Raw genomic sequence first — 14,132 nt, 5'->3', positions numbered from 1 at the left:
AGAGAGAGGGAGAGAGAGAGAGAGAGAGAAACAGCAAGAATAAAAGGTTTTTAAACTTAGGAACATGCCAAAGTCATACCTTTTCAGAGTTGAAATGGAATTTAGAGATTGTGTTGACCAGCTCCAAGACCAGGAAACTGCTGAGGCTTAGAGAAATTAATAACTTGAAATGAAATGACAAAGCCATTTAGGGACCACTGTGGGACTAGAACCTAGGGTTTGTATCTTCTTGTTGAGAGTTCTTTCCGCTCTACAATGATGCTAACCTACTGGCGAGTGTTCTTTGATTAGGAATTCCCGATGCTGTAATGACCCAAGTTCCAAGTCACTGCTGCCTAGAAGCAACTTAACGTCCTTGAGCCCCTGCCATATACATTCTAAGTCTAAATTCTGATTATACAGAGATGCAGAAAAGTCATAAACCACAGAGTTTAGCAATTAAAATATCCATTCATGTTATTTTGGTACCACCAGATTCTTTTTTCTTTTTTAAAGACTTTCCAGGGGCTGGTGCTGTGGCATAAGCTATAGCCTGGGAAAGCAGTAGGAGATGGTCCTCATCCTTGGGCCCCTGCACCCACATGGAAGACCCAGAAGAAGCTCTAGGCTCCTGGCTTCAGATTGGTCCAGTTGTGGCTGTTAGAACCATCTGGGGAGTGAACCAGCAAATGAAAGACATTCTCTCTCTCTCTCTCTCTAATTTTCCCTTTCAAATAAATTTTTAAAAAAGGACTTTTTATTTCTTATTATTAAAAGATTTATTTTTAATTATTTGAAAGAGTTACAGAGAGTGAAAGAGAGAGAGAGATTTTCTATATGCTGGTTCACTCCCCAAATGGCCACAACAGCCATACTGAAGCCAGGAGCTTCATCTGGGTCTCCCAGGTGGGAGCAGGGGCCCAAGCACTTGGACCATCTTCTGCTACTTTCCCAGAGCATTAGCAGGGAACTAGATTGGAAGTGGAACAACAGGAACTTGAACCGGTGCCCATATGGGATGCCAGTGTTGGCAGTTATCCACTATGTCACAATTTCGGCCTCCCCTGATTATTTTTATTTTATTTAAAATTCAAAGAGAAAGAGCTTTTCTACCTGCTGGTTTACTCTCCAAATTCCAGCAATAGCCAGGGCTTGGCCAGGCTGAAACCAGGAGCCTGAACTCAATCCGTGTCTCCGTGTGGGTGGCCGGGACCCAGCCACTTGAGCTGTCACCTGCTGCCTTATAGGGTGTGCAGTCAGCAGCAAGTTGGAATCTGAAGTGGAGCCTGTACTGGAACACAGGCACTCTTAAATGAAATGTGGGCATCTTGACCACTGCAGCAACTTCTGCCCCCCTCCTTGCGCCCTGCCCAAATTATATTTTTCAGCAATACATTTCCAAAGATGGAAAGATCAGGCCGGCACTGTGGCACAGTGGGTTAAAGCCCCAGCCTGCAGCACCTGAGTCCTGGCTGCTCCACTTCCAATCCAGCTCCCTGCTGGTGCGCCTGGGAAGGCAGCAGAGGATGACCAGGATCCTTGGGCCCCTGTACGCACTTGGGAGACCCAGAGGAAGCTCCTGAGTCCTGGCTTCAGATCGGCTCTGCTCTGGCCATTGCAGCCATTTGGGGAGTGAACCAGCAAATGGGAAACTTCTGTCTCTGTCTCTACCTCTCTGTAACTCTGTTTTTTATATAAATAAAATCTTTAAAAAAAAAGAATTCAAGGATGGAAAGAGTTGGGACTTTTGTTTTTATTTTTAGCAAGGATATAAAGCAAAAACTGGAGTAATCATTAAAAAATATAATCTAAATTTTATTCCTAGTAGTTTTCTTCACTACTGATTTCATTCATTGGACTTATATTAACCTTTTCATCCTGTTGTCTAATTATAGAAATGTAATACTTTACTTAACATTTCTCTAACATTCATGAAGAATTCAACCTTGAGATGTCCCCCTAGGGTTTGGTTCTCAGCCTCCTCTTCTCTCTGCCTGAGCTTTCACACCTGTAATTCCTTCTGGAGCCTCATACGTCCTACCTGTCTCAAACAGATGATTCCCAGGGCTGAGCTAGTGCCAGCATTTCTTCGGAACTCCAGCCACCATTGCTTTCTTCTTGCTGTATGTCTCTACCTGGATGCCCATCTAGCACTTTAAAGTCCTTTTGTGTAGAAAACACTCTTCGTCCTGCTCCCATGAAATCTGTTTCTTGTGAATTCTCTGCTTTTTGTTTACAGAATAGATACATTCCCCTTCACCTGGTGGAGTCTCAGAGCTAATTTTACTCTCCTTTTTCTTCTCTGGGTTGCACAGCCAATCAACCACTGACTCTTCACTGTGCTACTGTCCTGTCTTCCGTGCAACACACAGTATTGTACCTGCCTTCTTTTTTCAAAGTTATTGCCAGGGGCTAGCGCTGTGGCATAATAGGTTAAGCATCCCGCTTATGGCACCAGCCTCCCATATGGACGCCGGTTCAAGTCCTGGCTGCTCCTCTTCTGATCCAGCTCCCTGCTGCTGGCCTGGGAAAGCAGTTGAAGATTTCCTGAGTGCTTGGGCCCTTGCTTCCATGTGGGAGACCTAGAAGAAGCTCCTGGCTTTGGACTGGCCCAGCTGTGGCCATTGTAGCCATTTGGGGAGTAAACCAGCAGATGGAAGACCTTTCTCTGCCTCTCCCTCTCTCTATCTATAACTCTACCTCTAAAGTAAATAAACCATTTATAAAAGAAAAGTTATTGCCAAGTTTTTAGGAGAAGACTATTATTCTTTCTTGTTTTGCAGCCTTAACCTGACCATCCTGCTTAGGTCTCCTTCCATCCCACCTCAATCTTTTTTTTTTTTTTTTTTTTAATTTTTTTGACAGGCAGAGTGGAAAGTGAGAGAGAGAGAGAGAAAGGTCTTCCTTTGCCGTTGGTTCACCCTCCAATGGCTGCCGTGGCCAGCGCACTGCAGCTGGCGCACCGTGCTGATCCGATGGCAGGAGCCAGGTGCTTCTCCTGGTCTCCCATGGTGTGCAGGGCCCAAGGACTTGGGCCATCCTCCACTGCGCTCCTGGACCATAGCAGAGAGCTGGCCTTGAAGAGGGGCAACCAATCCGGTGCCCCAACCGGGGCTAGAACCCAGTATGCCGGCATCGCTAGGTGGAGGATTAGCCTATTGAACTGCGGCGCCGGCCCCACCTCAATCTTTTAAAAACTTTTTAAGTTTTTATTATGAAAATTATGTATGTCCAATGGACTAAATAAAAAAAATAAAAAAAAAAAAAACAGAAAATAGCAGGTGCCAATACCCAAAGAGTCTGTTAACATTTTTGTCTATATTCTTCAGTTCTTTTTCTGTAAGTTGTAGTAGTTTTTTAGATAAAAAAAGTTTCCAGCCCAACTATGTATGACTACCAGACAGCTAAAGTATTATTCTTGAAGTCTGACTCTAATTTAATTATATTTTCATTATCTATATAAAAAAGCTTAAAATCCTTGTGTGGTATTCAAACTTCTTGACCATCTAGACCCAGTAGACTCGCCCACATCTACAGAACAGCCAACCATTGAACCACGTAACTTGCCATTCCCTGTCATGCTGCAACCTCTGAGTCAAATCCACACACCATTTCCTATGAAGACTCTACCTCTTCTCTATGGATTATTCCAAATGTCATCTCTTCCACGGAGTCACAAATCATCTACCCATATGTAGACCCAACCCCCTTAGAGAGTGAGCTTCCACAGTAATTGCGACACTTACTGGTTCTAAATAGTGAGGTTCTGATGAACAGATTATCTCTATTGTAACTTAATTTTTTAAGTTAATTTGAGATGCAGAGATAAAAAGAGAGAGACAGGCTCCTATCCACTGGTTCACTCCCCAAATGCTTATAAGGACTGAGCAGATGTTGGGGGAAGCCTGAATCTAAGAACTCAATACAGACCTATCATGCTGGTGGCAAGAAGCCAGTCATTTGAGCCATCACCACTGCCTGCTATTGGTCCATATTAGCAAAAAGCTGAAATCAGGAGACAAAAGTGGGACTCTAACCCAGACATTGTGATGTGGGATATAGGCATCTTAAATGACATCTAAACTGCTAGACCAAAACGTCCACGCCATGTAGTCCATATTTTTTAACACAGCATTTCTTAACTATAGCACGCATCCCATAAATGCTGGATGAATGAATGAGTAGTTGAATACCGCTTCAGATTCACTGTATCTCTTACTAAATTCACAAGAAGAGTAGTACTCTTTTAAGTTTTAAACAAATTACACTTACGTTGTTATAAGGCAGACGGGGCCAGGACAGGGCCAAGCCTGGAGCCAGGAACACAGTCCAAGTCTTCCACAGAGGTGGCAGAAACTCAACGACCTGAGCTATCACTGCTGCCTGCCAGGGTCTGTGTTAGCAGGAAGCTGGAACTGGGAGCTGGAGCCAGGAATTGACAGTGTGGGAAGCAGACCATCTAAATGCTTAAGCTAAATGCTTGCCCCTGTGGGAATTTTTAAAATAAGGGATATATAATAATAAATATGTATGATCAAGTTTAAGAACCTTCTCTAAGAGTAAATTACTGGCCAGTGCCGCGGCTCACTAGGCTAATCCTCCGCCTGCGGCGCCCGCACTCCGGGTTCTAGTCCCGGTCGGGGCGCCGGATTCTGTCCCAGTTTCTCCTCTTCCAGTCCAGCTCTCTGCTGTGGCCCAGGAAGACAGTGGAGGATGGCCTGAGTGCTTGGGCCCTGCACCCGCATGGGAGACCAGGAGGAAGCACCTGGCTCCTGGCTTCGATCAACGCAGCATGCTGGCCGCAATGTGCCGGCCATAGCAGCCACTTTGGGGGTGAACCAACGGAAAAAGGAAGACCTTTCTCTCTCTCTCTCTCTCTCTCTCTAACTTTGCCTGTCAAAGAAAAAAAAGAGTAAATTACCATCATGTAATACATTTCATATCATATATTTGGTACATATCATTAACTCACAGTGCAAAATGATGGCTTCAAGAGGGTGGTCAGGGGCAGGTGTTGGACATAACACCTAAGATGCTGCTTGGTCCTCTGTATCCCATATCAGAGGGCTGGGATTTCAGACCTGCCTCTGCTCCCAATTCCAGTACTCCTGCTAATGTGCACACTGGTAGGTAGCAGATCATAGCCCAAGTGTTTGGGTATCTATCACCCATGGGGAACCTCAGATTATGTTCCTGTCTCCTCACATTGGCTGGCCCAGTCCTGGTTGTTGCAGGCATTGGGGGAGTGAACCAGTGGATGGGAAATCTCTTTATCTGTAACCTGCTGTAATGCCCTCTACCTATTTTCAGTAAAGACTTATTTATTTATGTATTTGCAAGGCAGAGTGACAGAGAGCGAGAAACAGAAATTTTCCATCTACTGATTCACTCCCTAAATACCCACAACAGTCAGGGCTGGACCAGGCCAAAGCCAGGAGCCAAGAGCTCCATCCAGGTCTCCCTCATGAGTGGCAGGGACCTGAGTACTTGGATCATCATCTGCTGCCTCCAAGGTACATTAGCAGGAAACTGGATTGGGAGCAGAAGAGCAGGAGCTTGAACCAGTCTCTCCAGTATGGGATGTGGACATATCAAACAGCAGCTTAAATTTCCATGCCACAATATCCGCCCCTCCTACCTATTTTAGTGTGATAATTTTGTATTCTTCTTCTTAAAGAGGTCCCCAAATTTGTTTACTCTTCACTTCCCCTAAGACCTGAATCCAACATATATATTTAAGTGTTATAAGATATTTGGGACAAGTAATGCCATGAAAATTCAATCCTTTATTAAATTAAAATTTTCTTGATTATCCTCCAAAATATTAAAAAAAAACACTTTGGCATTTTCAAATTTGGTATTTTAGGAAAACTTTTTGGTATTTTTAAGTCTCATTTAGGCAACATGGTTCAGAAAAGTTTCCTGGAATGGAAAATCAGAAGTCGTGGATTCTTTTTTTTTTTTTTTTTTTTTTAAGATATATTTATTTATTTGAAAGGCAGCATTAGATGGGGCTGGTGGGAGAGAGAGAGGGAGGGAGGGAGGGGAAGAGAGAGAGAGACTGACTGACTCTTCCATCTGCTGATTCACTCCCTGAATGGCCCCAAGTCTGGGGCTGGGCCAGGCTAGAGCCAGGAGCCAGGAACCAGGAACTCCATCTGGGTGATATCTTCCTCTGGTTTCTTAGGCACATTATCAGGGAGTTGGACCTTAACCTGCTGAACCTGAACACTAGCCTGGAGAAGTCCTGGATTTTAATTTGGAAAAACACTACTATATAGGTGTGATGTGACACTTAACTTTTCTGAGATTCAGTGTTGAAACAGAAATGAAATTAAATGAAAAAGGAGTTGAAATAGCTGATTTTTAAAAAGATTTTATTTATTTATTTATTTATTTGAGAGGTAAAGTTACAGATGAGAGAGAGAGAGAGAGAGAGACAAAGAAAAAGGTCTTCTATCCTCTGGTTCACTCCCTAGATAGCCACAATAGCCGGAGCTGAGCTGATCCGAAGCCAGGAGCCAGGAGCTTCTTCTGGATCTCCCACATGAATGCAGGGGCCCAAGCACTTGAGCCATCTTCCACTGCTTTCCCAGGCCATAAGCAGAGAGCTGGATTGGAAGAGCAGCAGCCAATACTCAAACCAGTGCCCATAGGGATGCCAACACAGCAGGTGGAGGCTTAGCCTACTGTGCCACAGTGCTGGCCCCTAAATACTAAATATCTGATCTTTAAAATTCTTTCCAGTACAAAATGTCTTGATTTGGCCAGTGCCAAACCCAAGATTACTTGGGTAATCTTCCACCTGCGACGCCGGCACCCTGGGTTCTAGTCCTGGTTGGGGCGCCGGATTCTGTCCCAGTTGCTCCACTTCCAGGCCAGCTCTCTGCTCCTACTGGCCGAGGAGTGCAGTGGAGGATGGCCCAAGTGCTTGGGCCCTGCACCCGCATGGGAGACCAGGAGGAAGCACCTGGCTCCTGGCTTCAGATCGGCACAGCGCCAGCCATAGCAGCCATTTGGGGGGTGAACCAACGGAAGGCAGACCTTTCTCTCTTTCTCTCTGTCTCTTTCTCACTGTCTAACTCTGCCTGTCCAAAAAAGAAAAAGGTCTTGATTCTTATTTCCCTTTTTGTGCAGAAATATTGTGGAGTTTTCAAGTTAGCTGGATCCTAGTTTATTGTTGAAGAAGTGTGATTAAAACATTGAAAGGCAACTAAGATCTTCCATGAATCATCTTTCTGGAAAGATTTTGGAGAAAGGGCAATTATGAAAAATGTTTATATTTCTAGTGTTTATCATGTGTTCTTTCTTATATTAAGAATGCATGAAAAATAGTTTTCTTATTTATTATCTTTGGAAGGTTTCCATTTCTTAGAATAAAGAGTGAAGAGAGTTATTTCCATTTCATGTCTCTGATGAAATCTACTCTAAGCTGACTGGATTGTTTAGCTACCCCAAGGGCCCAAGACCTGAAATACTACATTCTTGGCACACTTCTAAGTTCTCACTATAAATGTAATGCCTGAGGTTGCAGGAGGTCAAGGATGAGGAAACCAATAATTTTATGCAAATTATCTCATATTTAGTTAATTGTAAAAATGCTATCCTGTCAGAAGGAAAAATATCCTTGTTTATGTTTTGGAGGAAGGATGAATTTGAATGATCTTTTATTTTTAATTTGTGGGGCTAGTACTCTGGCTCAGCTTAAGCCATTGCTACCATTTGGGGAGTGAACCAGCAGACGGAAGATATCTCTCTCTCCCCTCCCCTCTCCTCCCCTCTTCTCCCCTTCTCTCTCTCTCTAACTCTACCTTTCAAATAAATAAATTTTTAAAAATGAAAAAAGATGAATTCCAGAAAACATAGAATAGATGCCAAAAGAGTAGAAGCAGAGGAGAGAGAAAATGCCACACGAATGGAATGTGAAAAACAGATGAAAAAAAAATATTGAAGCAAAATTGGGGGTAGATCGAACGTAAGGGACAAGGAAAAGAGAGAGGTCAAGGCCAGTGCAAGGTGTATCTGAGCCTTTTAGGAAAGAACCTAACAGATACTCGAGAAAAGGGTGTAGAGGTCAGGCCTGTCTTGGGACGTACTATTGTTTGAAACCATTAAACGGCCAGGCATCAAGACTAGCCCCTTGCTATCACACAGAGAACTTGGCAGATCTCGAAGAGCACATTCATTTAGGGAACAGAGAGAAGGGACAGACTATAGCAGAAACGGTTTGGGAAAACAGGAGAAGACAGTTTCATGGAATCCAGGAGGCTTTTATGAAGAAAAGAAGGGGGGTAATGAAAAGGAAGAAAACGGAAAACATTCTTTAGGCTTGATCGATGAAGTGCAGGAGTACAGACTTCAGTCTCAACAGCACTATACTATTCTAGCAGAAACATAACCATACAGAAATATGTAAGAGTCAGTGACTTCCGGCTCTTCCTTAAAATAAACATTGAGCAGTCGCTAAAATGATCTTTGTGAGCAGTGTTTGGTGACATGGTGTAATGGTCATCTTGCACAGTTAGGTAGAAGACGTGAACTATGCAATTTTATGGGTAATATGATCACAGCTACACAACAAAATTACTATGGGCATGAAGAAATAAATGGATGCATGAACAAAACTATGTCAGATTATTAATGGAGTATTTCCCAGGTAGGATTTTGGATTGCTTAAAAGTAATAGTATGTATTTCCCAGGTTTTCCACATTGGGTATTAATTCTTTATTAGATAATTTGAAAATAGTCATTACCTCAGAAATATGGGAGATGGGTTATAGGTGAGCCCAGGAACTAGATGGCAGGTGAATCCATGTAAAACTCCATGCCAAATGGAATAGCAATTCAAAATATAAGCCTTCCTGACAGAGAATCAGTAGTATGATCACACACTGGCCAAATTAGTCCTGTCTACTGGTAGCCTCTATTAAATTACCTGGACATGAGCAAACCAGTGGAAGCCTCAGTATAGATTTTTTTTTAAGGTTTATTTATTTATTTGAAAAGCAGAGTTATAGAAAGGAAGTAGCAGGGAGAGAGAGAGAGAATCTTCCATCCACTGGTTCACTACTCAGAAGGCCACAGTGGCTGCAGCTGGGCCAATCCAAAGTCAGGAGCCAGGAGCTTCTTCTGGGTCTCCACATGGATGCAGGGGCCTAAGGACTTGGACCATCCTCCGCTGCTTTCCTGGGCACATTAGCAGGGAGCTGGGTTGGAAAAGGAGCAGCCAGGGCTCAAACTGGCGCCTGCATGGGATGATGGCACTGTAGGCAGCAGCTTTACCCACTGCACCCCAGAGATTCTGAAGTCTAATGACACATTGGTTTTCCTGGTATTCCTTGTGAAAAGGTATCTGTGTCTCTGTTGTGAAGATCTTACTTTTTAAATTTATCATCCACATACAGATCGAGATAACATTTTAACTTTGTAATATTACATTTAAAAATAGTTAGAGATACCATATTAGAAATTCTTTTTTTTAAAAAAAGGCTTATTTATGCATTTATTTATTTGAAAGGCAGAATGACAGAGGGAGGAAGAGAGAGAGTAAGAAAGAGAAAGAGAGAGAGAGAGAGAGATCTTCCGTCTACTGGTTCACTCCCTAAATACCTACAGCAACCAGGGCTTACCCAGGCCAAAGCCAAGAGACAGGAACTCCATCCAGGTCTCCCAGATGGGTGGCAGAGACCCAGATACTGCGCCATCATCTGCTTCTTCCTGGGTGTGTTAGAAGGAAACTGGATTGGCATCTGTCCCAGGCGCTCTGATAGGAGAGGCAGGCATCCCATGCATTGGCTTAACCTTCGGGACCATGCTGCCCACGCCAGCAATTCTCACTTCTTTAATTTTGCTCCTAAAAGTGTGTATTTTAATCTGCTTTTTCTACAGGCACACCATAAATACAAGAGACTGAAGTTATAAAGGAGAAAAAAAGATTACTGCTAAAATGAATCTGAGCAATCCAGTGCGTTTTCTGCCACACACAAAAAGGTATTGTCCAGAGTTCTGTGACGTAGCTGTCTCTTAAATATGGGAATAAGTTGTGTTTTCTGGTTTTAGATCATGTATTTTTCTTATTTTATAAGAAAACTAAAAGAGAGTGTTAAGATGTTTATAATAAAGTTAGAATAAAATTTTTCATAGAAGATTTTTGAGTTTTAAATTATTTCCTTGTCTGTTTTCCCTGTTCTTCATTACAGCTTATACTAGGGAGAATTACTAGGTTAAAAGAATTGAGCCTATTTAAGTTTCTTGATTCCTATTATCAAATTATTTTCTGGAAATATGCATATTGCCATTTTTTGTTACAGTACTTTTTAATTGTATTTTGAACTACATAAAAGTTTCATATCACTTTTCCTCTAATTACATAAGTCATAGGTCTTTCAAAAAGTTTTAGAAAATATAGATAAACAAAAAAAAAAGGAAATAAAAAATCACCTGAAATCCCAGCCACTGCTGTAGCCAAAACCCAAGCTGCAGAGAAATCCAGACTTGTCAGTTACAGAAGCCTCCACCCCGCCTCTGTGCCCCACCTACTACTGAGGCCCCACCTCTTCTGCTAAAACAAAACAAACATGAAAAGGAAACTGCCTTGCATGATCTCCCAGAAAATGTTACTGGGCCAAAGACCATACCCATGGAACTCTTCCAGGAATGCATAGAAATGACTGCTCCCTATGCTGTCGCTCCCTCCCCACATGTATCCTTTGTGTGTTATTTTGCCAACTGGTGGGTAAAATGAAGTGATACATTATTTTAATTTTTGCTTCTTTGATTACTGGGGAAGTTATATGTACTTCATATCATTAACAGCCCCTATTTCTTAAATTATCTGTTCTTTCTTTTTTCAATTTGTGGGTAAACAAGTATACTTATATGAATGTGTTTGCCTTTCTGATAGGAAGAGTAACTTTTAACTGATACAAACTTTACAATGATTTCCCCTGATTTGTCTTTCTAAAACAACCCTCATGAATAATTTCCAAACAATAATCTGAACATTTAAAGAGTAGAATGTTTTAACTTGTCAACCCGTGTATCTGTGATACCATCACCATGATGTAGATAACATGTGTAAACATATCCGTTGCTTCCAAAAGCTTCCTCAGGCCCTTTGTGTTTTGTTACTTTAAGATTTTGATTTGTGATTGGAGGCTTGGAGCTTCTTTCTTCTGTGTGTTTGTATGAAATACACTAGATTATCTCATTCTCCTTTTTAATCTCTCCTTCTCACCCTTACCCTGTCCCCAGGCATCCAGTGATGTCTTGTCACTTCATTTTCATTTTCCAGAATTTTAAAAGTATCCACTCCTTTTGCCTGTCACTCAGCATCCTTATGTTGAAATCCATCCATGTGGCAGCCTGCGGAGTCCCATTGCACATGTTCCACAGCTTGTTTATCTGTTCATTTGTTGATGGACATTTGGGTGGCCTCCAGTTTGGGCTATCAGACGTGAAGCTGCTGTGTACATTGTACACAGGGCCTTATGTGGACATGCACTTTTATTTTTCTTGGGTGACTACCTAGGAGTGGGATGACTACATCCTATTTTAGGTATATGTTTAAATTTTAGGCCAGTGCCGCGGCTCACTAGGCTAATCCTCCGCCTTGCGGCGCCGGCACACCGGGTTCTAGTCCCGGTCAGGGCACCGGATTCTGTCCCGGTTGCCCCTCTTCCAGGCCAGCTCTCTGCTGTGGCCCGGGAGTGCAGTGGAGGATGGCCCAGGTACTTGGGCCCTGCACCCCATGGGAGACCAGGAGAAGTACCTGGCTCCTGCCATCGCATCAGTGTGGTGTGCTGGCTGCAGCGCGCCGGCCACGGCAGCCATTGGAGGATGAACCAATGGTAAAGGAAGACCTTTCTCTCTGTCTCTCTCTCTCACTGTCCACTCTGCCTGTCAAAAAAAAAAAAAAAAAATTTTTTTTTAAAGAAGCTGCCAACTCATTTTTGCAAGGTGTCTTTGCCATTTTATGTCCCTGCCTGCAGTCATGAGAGATCCAGTAGCTCTCATCTTCACCAACACCTGGCATGGTTCGGTTATTTTTGCCAGCCATGCTAGGGAGTGTGCAGTTGTATCTCATTGTGGTTTCGGTATGCTTCCCCTTAATAAGTGGTGACATTAAGCATCTTTTGCCATCCATATAGCTTTCTTGGTGAAGTGCCTATTCAAAATTTTTGCCCATTTAAAAGATTGGGTGGTTTGTTCTTATTATTGAATTTCAAGGATTTCTTTATTTCTAGAAACAAATCTACTAGGAGACGTATGTTTTGGAGAGGTTTTCTTCCAATATGTTGATTGTTTTTTCATTCGCTTAAGTATCTTTCAAAAATTATGTAGTTTTAAATTTTGATGAAGTATATCAATTTTTCCCTGTATGGGTTGTGCTTTTGTTTTTCTGTCTATGAGATTTTTAATTACGTTCTTCTTGTGTTTTCTTCTGCAACTTTTATAGTTGTAGACTTTACATTTAGTTATATAGTCCATTTGGATTTAATTTTGTGTATACTGTCCCTGAGGAAAAATTTTTTTTTGCATTTTCGTGTGTAATTTTCCTGGCATTATCTGTTGAAGACATTCCTTTATCTGTGGAATTGCCTTTGCACTTTTATCAAAACTCTGTTGTTCATAAATGTATGGATCTTCTGGGCTCCCTGTTCTGTTGCATTGATCAGTTTGTCTATCTGTACATCAGTATAACCCTGTCTTGAAAACGGTACCTTCTGAATAAAGTTTGAAATGAAGTTGGATTAGCCCTCTGTCTTTGTCCTCTTCTCAAAGTTTTTTGGTTAAGTCCTTTGCATTTTCATGATTTAAAAAAAAATTTAATTGTATGATGTTTTGAAGTATTTATGCCTTTTGAAAATGGCTAAATCTAGCTAATTCACAAGTGCATTACCTCAGGAAGTTATCATTTTTATTTTGAGAGCACTTAACATTCATGTTTTTTACATCTTTCATGAACATCATTCACAATAGAGAATCAGTTTCTCAATTTCTGTTTCTAAAGAAAACTCCACGTTGGGTCTTCTGTCTACATGAATGGTATATCTCTTCATTGTGTCTTTAATTTCTTTCAGATTTATCCCCAAGTTATTGCATATTATGGGTGATATTTTAAGTTTTTAATTTTAAGTTTTTAATTTCCTTTTGTACATATATATACAAATACAGTTATATTTTATATATTGTCCTTATATTCTATAACTTTAATAAATACATTTGTAAGTTCTAGTAGTTTTCTGTTAGAGGTCGTTGTATTTTCTACATAAATGACTATGCTTGTTAACAAAACTAATCTTGCTTCTTCCTTGCCAGTCTTGATTGTATTTTTCCTTTTTCTCTTGTCTTGTACTTATTCAACATCCAGCACGATGTTGAACAGAAGTGTTGAAAGTGAACCTTGCCAGCGCCGTGGCTTAATAGGCTAATCTTCCACCTGCGGCGCTGGCACCCCGTGTTCTAGTCCCGGTCGGGGCGCCGGATTCTGTCCCAGTTTCTCCTCTTCCAGGCCAGCTCTCTGCTATGGCCCGGGAGTGCAGTAGAGGATGGCCCAAGTGCTTGGGCCCTGCACCCGCATGGGAGACCAGGAAAAGCACCTGGCTCCTGGCTTCGGATCAGTGCAATGCGCCGGCCGCAGCGCGCCGGCTGCGGCGGCCATTGGAGGGTGAACCAACAGCAAAAAAGGAAGACCTTTCTCTCTGTCTCTCTCTCTCACTGTCCACTCTGCCTGTCAAAAATAAAAAAAATTAAAAAAAAAAAAAAGTGAACCTCCATGCTTCATTCCTGATCTTTGGAGAAAAGCATTTAGTCTTCTGCCATTACATTTGACAATAGGTACCGAAGTTTCATAAGTGGCTTTTTTTTTTTTTTTTTTTTTTTTTGACAGGCAGAGTTAGAGAGAGAGAGAAAGGTCTTCCTTTCCCGTTGGTTCACCCCCCAAATGGCTGCTACGGCCGGCGCGTTGCAGCCGGCGCAGATCCTAAGCCAGGAACCAGGTGCTTCCTCCTGGTCTCCCATGCAGGTGCAGGGCCCAAGCACCTGGGCCATCCTCCACTGCCCTCGTGGACCACAGCAGAGAGCTGGACTGGAAGAGGAGCAACCGGGACAGAATCCGGCGCCCCAACCAGGACTAAAACCTGGGGTGCCA

At 42.4% G+C, this 14,132-nt stretch overlaps 1 protein-coding gene across 5 annotated transcripts in view; it reads left to right on the top strand.

Moving 5' to 3' along the window:
- Positions 1 to 14,132, top strand: part of TAOK3 (TAO kinase 3) — a 200,308-nt gene that overhangs the window by 64,683 nt on the left and 121,493 nt on the right. For all 5 annotated transcript variants that reach the window (XM_051826866.2, XM_070065981.1, XM_051826867.2 and 2 more), the window contains exon 2: positions 9,869 to 9,970. The gene's annotated coding sequence lies outside the window, so the exon portion shown is untranslated. The remainder of the gene's footprint in view (positions 1 to 9,868; positions 9,971 to 14,132) is intronic.

Source organism: Oryctolagus cuniculus, chromosome 21, assembly GCF_964237555.1.
Source record: "Oryctolagus cuniculus chromosome 21, mOryCun1.1, whole genome shotgun sequence".
Classification (NCBI taxonomy): Eukaryota; Metazoa; Chordata; class Mammalia; order Lagomorpha; family Leporidae; genus Oryctolagus; species Oryctolagus cuniculus.
The sequence above is the reverse complement of the archived record's forward strand: the minus strand, read 5'-3'. Positions and strand labels throughout refer to the sequence as shown.